General features: G+C 37.1%; 1 long non-coding RNA gene across 3 annotated transcripts; it reads left to right on the forward strand.

The window, feature by feature from the left end:
* Positions 1–36: 36 nt before the first annotated feature.
* Positions 37–7,302, forward strand: LOC114239840 (uncharacterized). 3 transcript variants are annotated; one of them, XR_016323594.1, is made up of 4 exons: positions 37–243; positions 339–521; positions 1,901–2,053; positions 5,684–7,302. It is a non-coding gene; the product is annotated as an uncharacterized LOC114239840 (long non-coding RNA). The 3 variants fall into 3 exon arrangements; XR_016323595.1 differs by having other exon boundaries at positions 1,906–2,053; XR_003624470.2 differs by lacking the exon at positions 1,901–2,053.
* The last annotated feature ends 728 nt before the right edge of the window (positions 7,303–8,030 follow it).

Consider the following 8,030-nt stretch of genomic DNA (forward strand, 5'->3'; position numbering starts at 1 on the left):
CCCCCGCATCCCCCCGCTCGTAAGTCGTCTCGGCACTCCGCAATCGGCTGCGCTCGGGCGTTACCGTCGTTCTATCGGCGCTCTGCCCCACCCCACTTGCTCGACGTTTTCACGTAACGGTCCTTCGGTCTTCACTCTTCAATCCAGCGCGATACTCTGAATACGATAGTAGTAATGAGCTGTCGTCACTATGATTAGTTCTATCACCGAACCGGAGAGGTTTTGAAAAGTAATGCCCCTTTAGTATGTATTAGAATCAAGTGGCTTTGCATTATTATCTTGAACCGTTGAAGTTTTGTTAATTTAAAACATCCAAGATCACATTATATCGGTTTCAGGTAGTAGGAGCATATTTGTATCGAGTTTTTGCTAAGATTGACGATGGTCGACTAACATGAACGTTGAGGCATAATAATTAGCGACGGTAAACAATGGGCATGTCGTCCTCTGGCCGCTACCTGCGCATGACGATAGAGGACGTGTGACTTGTCCTGCCTTGTCCTTGCCGGGGCGCGATGAAGGTGCACGTTTTTCAAATTATAATCTTTTGTAGTGGATGTCATTATGGGATCTTTTCGTTTGATTAGAAATGAAGACTAAACGAGTTACTTATTAAAATTTATACTTTAAATAACTATGCTGGGCCTAAGGCAGCTTCTAAAAATGTGCGTTTACTATTCAATAAGTAAATTGATTAATGAACCCATAAAATCGGAAGATATTTGGATCCGAATAACTCTGTTATTGGCGGCTTGCTGCGCATAGTTGTTTTAACTGGAAAGTCGGGAAAGCGCACGAACCGATATCGCACGCGCATTATTTGATTATGTCGTCCGCGTTCTGATGCTTTTCTTTATTTAGTTTTATATTGCTTAGACCGATGAATGAGCTCACGGCTTAATTGGCGCTCAGCCGCTACTGGAGGCATAATTACATGAATGTCATGTAGAACAGCTGTCCCATACTTCAAAGCGGACAGCTTCGCGGCAGAAATGGCAGTGTGACAGTATCTACCCGTTTGAGCTCATAAGACCTACGGCTACCAGTAGTTATGCAAATTAGAACTTTTGCAGATTTGATTTTTTCACGCTGTTTTATTCCTTCATAGTGGAAGTCTTTCGTGAACATATGTTAGTACGTACGTGATTAATTACGTTCTTAACAGTAGTAAGTGGTTTTCATTGAGTATCTCTGTATAATATAGTAATTATAGTAAAAAGCAAAGTCGATTAAATTACTTCAATTTCTAAATTTCTGAATAGTCTTTAATTTATTAGACAATATTGGTGCACATAAATATTATCAAAAAGGTTTTCCGTGTATTAAATAAAATTCATCCATCCTATCTATAAATTTTGGTATTAGTTTTATAAGTGTTTTAAATTAGCGTTAACAAGGAATTGTAACTACGTAATTGAATTTTTCTCAAACGAAATTCTTTCTCAATCGTTTTACCTTATCGTTGTTAGAAATGCGATTAAAACGTGTCGAGTCTCAATTTTTCCTGTTGTGTTGGAAGTCTTATCAGTGCAGATACAGTTAATGACGACTGTTCGGTTGATAATCATGTCATTACGTACATAAAAGCACGTATACCGCACTTTCGTTCGGTTTAATTTAACATTGTTTTGTGACAATGTAAGTTTCTAATGTTTTTGTGAAGTTGCACGTTAATTGTTTGACCGAGTTGTCTTTTTTTTCTAAAATGAGCGTTCCTTGATGTCTCGTCCAGTAAATCAGATTGAAAGTGTACTTACAGCTGCAAATGCAGACTCAGTTCTATCCGATGATTTGTAAGCGAAGTGAATTATCGCTAAAACCTTGCATACGTCCAGTCATGACTTATGCAAGTGCTCTCTCACTTGAAGCCCCGTGAAATCATACAACCCCGTTTTTGCAGGATAGCCGTCGGAGCACTGTGGTATTACGTAAGGAACGTGGATCTCCACGACGACCTGGACCTTGAGTCCATCAGTAGCTACCTACAGTCAGCATCAGTGCGCCATTTCGAAAAAGCGGCACAGCACGAGTACTCCTCTCATGGTGGTCGCCGGTAACTACATTCCCAATCCTGCGCACAGAATCCTAAACATTCGACGTCGCCCTAAACACATTATTTCGGATCCTGCCGATCCACTAACGGTGCTTTTAGGTGCCCCAAGCACCGGTAATTGTTCTCGTCGTACCCGTCGCTTGCGACGAAGGGCTCGACGAGTAAATTAACTCACAGACACAGCCCACTGAGTTTCACTCCGCATCTTCTCAGTGGGTCGCGTTTCCGATCCGGTGGTAGATTCTGCGAAGCACTGCTCTTGCTAAGCTTAGTGTTAGCAACATCGTCAGACTTGGGCCCCGCGAGCTCACCTAATAATTCTGAGATTCTAGTATAGCCTCTCGAGGTTTCTAGAATAAGTAGGAAAAAAAGCAGATAGTTAGCTATTCGAAAATAAAAAAAAACTTCATATAAAATGCTCTATGAGGCGTGGCGTTAATTCTAGATTTTATATATAAAAATAATATAATAATAATCCTTTTCATCGAAATGTATTTCAGTCCCATGAACTCCAGAGCAACGAAATTAAACGGAAATGCGGAATTAATAGGACCTTTGTATTCTAGACTGTTAACTAGGTGCGTACGTGACGTACGATCAGCTCAAGTACTGCAATTGCACTGGCCAATAACAACATCAATATCATACAAATATACAGCCTCATCAATATCCTAAGATTATTCGGAGTGGATCTGAGCGGCTCAGAGCTAAATAGCTCACTATATCTTAGCTCTATTGTGGGTTAATCATTTCCTGCATAACCATCTTCTAGGTGCTTAAAAAGTAGCTTAAATTTTGGTCACTCACTACGTCGTTTTCTCTATGTTCCGTTTGTAAATATGGTAAGTATCAAAATTGTAAATACGTGCATCCAAGTACTTACACATAACTTGATATTGATTTTGGGCCCCCAAGACTGGTTTCTCATTGTTTCTAATCTAATTCTCTTGTCTAATTGCCACAGGTTAACAATGTTAACGGTTTTTTTTTCGTTTTTCTTTGTGTGTTAACTAGAGAAGATTGTTTATGGCCAGTATTTGATTGGGTATAAAAAAACCACTAGTTTTGGGTATAAAAGTATATGATACTAGCGACCCGCCCTCGCTTCGCTTCGGAAACATTAAAACACACATGAAACAAAAAAATAAAAAATAAAAAAAAAATAAAAAAAAGTAGCCTATGTTCACCAGGAACAATGTCGGCTTCTAATGGAAAAATAATTTTTCAAATCGGTCCAGTAGTTTCGGAGCCTATTCGAAACAAACAAACAAACAAATCTTTCCTCTTTATAATATTAGTATAGATTCATTCTTTGCTTAAAATCCACTACAATACCCTTTATTGCATATTTTTTTAAATAAGAATAGTAGAAATGTAGTATAGTAGAAATAAGAAGGGAACAAATTACTTTTAAATGGAATACAATATTATGTTCAAATTTTAACGAAATTTGTTTTTTTTTTTTTTAGATTTTCAGTTACTTTTCAAAGTAGAATACGATTGTCTGTAGATTCTAGCTGTCAAATGTTATTTTACATCTAGGATTATCAAGAAATTTTGGTGAACGACAATTTAATCTTCCTAAGGTTTTTTTTAAATATCGTTAAATATCTATTATTATTTTGATCACACAATTAATATTAGACAACGCTCGTCAACATTCAATTAAGAATTACAATTTATGTAATTATAATCGCAGATAAAGGCTTGTACAAATGTTTTAGCAATGTGATAATAAATTGTGTAGAAATGAGGAAACTCACATGCGCAATATACCATCGATAGAATTGTGGGCAGTGAGTAGGTACCTCACTACGAAGCGATACAGAAATAACTGATGTGCATGTTCGAATATATCTGTTTTTTATGACTTCTGTCTAGGGTTGCGACATAATAATAAAAAAAACTATTACTTAGCAAGAGAAATAGTTGAAAAGTTAGTCTAGTATTTATAGTTTTTACAGTCAAGATATTTATTCTTATTTATCGATTATTTGTTTGTGAATATAAAAATATTAATTGTCGTTAAGAGAGAGTAACGGCTATATCCAATCCGGACTAGAGACAGGTAAGGTATTACTGTCTATATATTTTTATATAAAATATGGGTGTCAAACATTGACGTCAAAGCTACAGTTGACAGGTAAACCACATGCACTCAACCCTCCTTATGCGCAGCTCGGAGCGACGCGTTGCAAAACCGCCAAGCTGACGATAATAGCTAGATCGTAAAATAAACACAGCGGCCGTGATTTATAACCGTTGTCAACCAATGGAGGAAAAACTGACTTTTTAATTCTCCACTTTCAGCGCTTTGATGATGAGCTATTATTGTTGCCGGTTGGTAGGTACATCCTACGTCTGGTAACCGAATCCGTATACGTGACTTATAAATTGCTTCAGTGATATCTATTTAATTAATTAAGCATAATAAAAGTTTATTGTTTATTTTTACAATCATTATAATCAGTGACATACCGAAGCGCGAGGAATTATTTCGATAGCTACCTTGAAATAAAAAAAAAAATCATTACGAATACGAAATCATCACGCAATACTAAACGTCGAACATTAATGGAGTGACTCTAGCGATTTATTAATTGTAAATAACACCACAATAAAAACACTTTCAATTGAAAATTACATTTCAAATTATATTGACATCATAGAGGCATCGTTGTCCACGTTAACCCTCAGACACAGTCCACTGAGTTTCTCGCCGGGTCTTCTCAGTGGTTCGCGTTTCCGATCCGGTGGTGGATTCTGAGAAACACGGCTCTTGCTAGGGTTCGTGTTAGCAACGTCGTCAGGTTTGAGCCCCGTGAGCTCACCTACTAGTTAAGATTCCGCTGATATAGCCTCTCAAGGCTATTACCTTAGGTAGGAAAAAAAAAGCTGTCCACGGCGATTGACAAGCTGTCTATATTTAAATGACTTAGCGTGTAAATCTGAATTGAATACTAGGTCGCTTTTGAGAAAACCTCCTCTGTTATGCGTCTCGTTTGTGTTGACATTCGGCATATATAATCCTTTGCAAAATACACTTACGCTATAGACAACCGCTCTATAGATATTTCGCGTTCATCCGCGTACAGATTATAAACACTGCACGAATTTCGGGCGATATTTTTTATTTTTAAGTAAATGAACGTGATATGTGCGAGAGTATGTGTTTCTGTGGAATCTTATCATCGACCGTGACGCTAACGGTGTGACTAACAAAAATATAGATAATGATACCTATGTTGATAAGGACGAGATACCGATGTTATTGCGATTATGTTGCGTTAATAATTGAAAGGACGTTTCGTTATTCATTAGGCAAGGCTATCCGAATAAATAATCTTCATATTGAAAACATTTAACGTGATAAAATCAGTAACGTATGCTTTTAAAAACAGTAATAGTTACGTGACCATGATGTCTACGATGAAATGCATCTAACTTAACTTTACGGCATGGTTGTTGCTTTTGTTACTGTAGAAATATTTTCTAGAACTTCCTAAACGACTTATGCGCACGTTATTCATTTGTCTTAAAATATATGATAACAGCGAATTTACCGTGTACATACACAGTGTACGTACATACTGCGTTGTGGAGTTACTTAATATATTTACTTACTTCCAGAATTTCTATGATTGGAACAAAGCAAACAACGGTCAATGAACTCCGATCAAACTGCAGAGAGAGAACAATATAAAGATCATAAGTTTTGTAATAGACACGGAATTGAAGTATAGGTAGAACTGTTAGAAGGAACGTAAGTAGCACATAATGCAGTGTGGCAAGTGAGTATGTCGGCATAGCGAGCGGTTACATGCCCTCTTGATCAGGGTTGCCACAAAACATAAATCAATACTTTTTGGTCATTTCTTCGGTTTTCTAGTGTCTTAAATATAATTGATGCTTTCAATATCTTAAAACTATTTTGAAAAGTATACAGTTAACGTCGTCTATGGACCACAAAAAATTGTAAAGTATTCCAAACTGACGTATATATAATGACAGTTATAAACGCAAAATTAAACCGTAAAGGTGCTTTTAATTATAAGTATTATTAATTTTATACCAAAAGTAACTAATTAGTGTGACACAGTGCTTCAATAAGCATAACTAGGACGGCTATGTAGTTAATGGCATGCATTTAAATCTCAATGTAAGCTGATAAAAAATAATTACTTACATATTATCGATAAGATCTACATAATTTATATTAACGTTTCGTCTGATAATAAATTTAACCGGCTATTAATCAGAAGACATGGGAACAGCCCGAATCTCCGTAAACTAGTTCGGTAATTCCCCATTATTCGACTTTTCTATTTTCCCTACCTGTTCGCTGGTAACCTAAGAGGCTATTCCAGCTACACCCTAACGGGTAGGCAAACTCATGGGCTCAACCTGAGAGAATTTGGTAACACTAGCCCTAGCAAGAGCGGTGCTTCGCAGAATCTACCACCCAATCCGGAAACGCGACCCACTGAGAAGATCCGGAGAGAAACTCAGTGGGTTGTGTCTATGGGTTAGTTCTATTGTCTATCGACGATTTTTACAAAGACGTTATGTCTATGGGATAAGGTAATCGGTCAACACCTTACGGGTCGTTGAGTTATTATAGCTGAATATACTATTTAAAACTGTTTGGATTTTGTATTATTCAGATTAGGATCATAGATACGGATTTTTTTTCAAATGAGCACACGGCCCTCCTGTTATTAAAATATTTCCAAAGTGATTATAACGCGGTCCATCTTGAGAAATGAGCTTGAAATCTCGAGTTCATTGTATACCTGTCCCACCCTTCAAACCGGATAAAGCGCAGAATACTTGTAGAGTGCAGAACAAACTTCGTGATGGTGACCCTATGATTACACAAACTGGTCCCACGCTTTGGTCGGGAAATTGTCGCTGATCGCGCGTGCCGGCAGACTCGTTTCCTTCAGTGCTCCTTACATTAATATCATATTATATGCATTGTTATCAAAATATCCCTTTACATTTATTGCATAGGTTAACTCAATTGAAAAATATTACAAATCATGTTAATCTTATGAGTTAAGTCGTCAATTAGGGACTACCTACGTGACGTTTAGACAGAGATAGGGAGTGTCTGATAGAGATAACGCTCTACGAAGCCGAAATTAGCCGATTGCCTCTGTCTAAATATCGATGTGCAATATTTATTGGCGGGTACTGTAGTAGCTTATTTTGAATTTATTATTAAATAAATAAATTGATAAAGTACATTAACTGTTGTCTAAATGAACATCCCTTTATCATTCACCTATGTCTTGATTTATAGCTATGCAATTGTTCAGCGTCTGGCGCATCTCGTGGCTATGTTTACTATTTATGATCGGCGGATGATTTCCATTCTTCGCGCTTGATATCACGCCTACAACTATGAGAAAGTCGCACTTGTCGTCATACATGCCTATTGAATGTTTCTCGTATTTTCTATTTGTTGGACCATGGCATATCTTAGTTCAGAACGTCCGTTTTTAATTGTTTTCATTTGTTTTTTTTTTCTATTAACTAAGCCGGGCTCGTAAATAATTCTGTAGCACCGCAGTTTTCAATTTTTATATTCTTCAAGTTAATAACATGTCTGTTTATATAATCAAAATAATCAATACCTAATCCATCGTCGCCGGTATTTAAATAAGACACGTATACGTGTAATTATGCAAATCGTTCAATCGATCGATACGTTTAATAACTTAATTGGGACAATTAAAATATTATTGGAGCCACATTCACGAAATCCGTACAAAGATAACGTTACGATTCGAACGGTTAGCCAGTAATTTAAAAGGAATTTATTGAGTGCGGACGTTTTAATTACCGGGCAGTGCAGCGAAGGTAATGAACAATGATGCGCGTGAGACGGTAAGTGTTTTACTAAAATAAAGGCATACGGAACGGGCACAATGACTCAGATGGAATTCAGCTGTGCCCGCCATACTCAGCTTCG

This window comes from Bombyx mandarina, chromosome 09 (assembly GCF_030267445.1).
Source record: "Bombyx mandarina strain Sakado chromosome 09, ASM3026744v2".
Classification (NCBI taxonomy): Eukaryota; Metazoa; Arthropoda; class Insecta; order Lepidoptera; family Bombycidae; genus Bombyx; species Bombyx mandarina.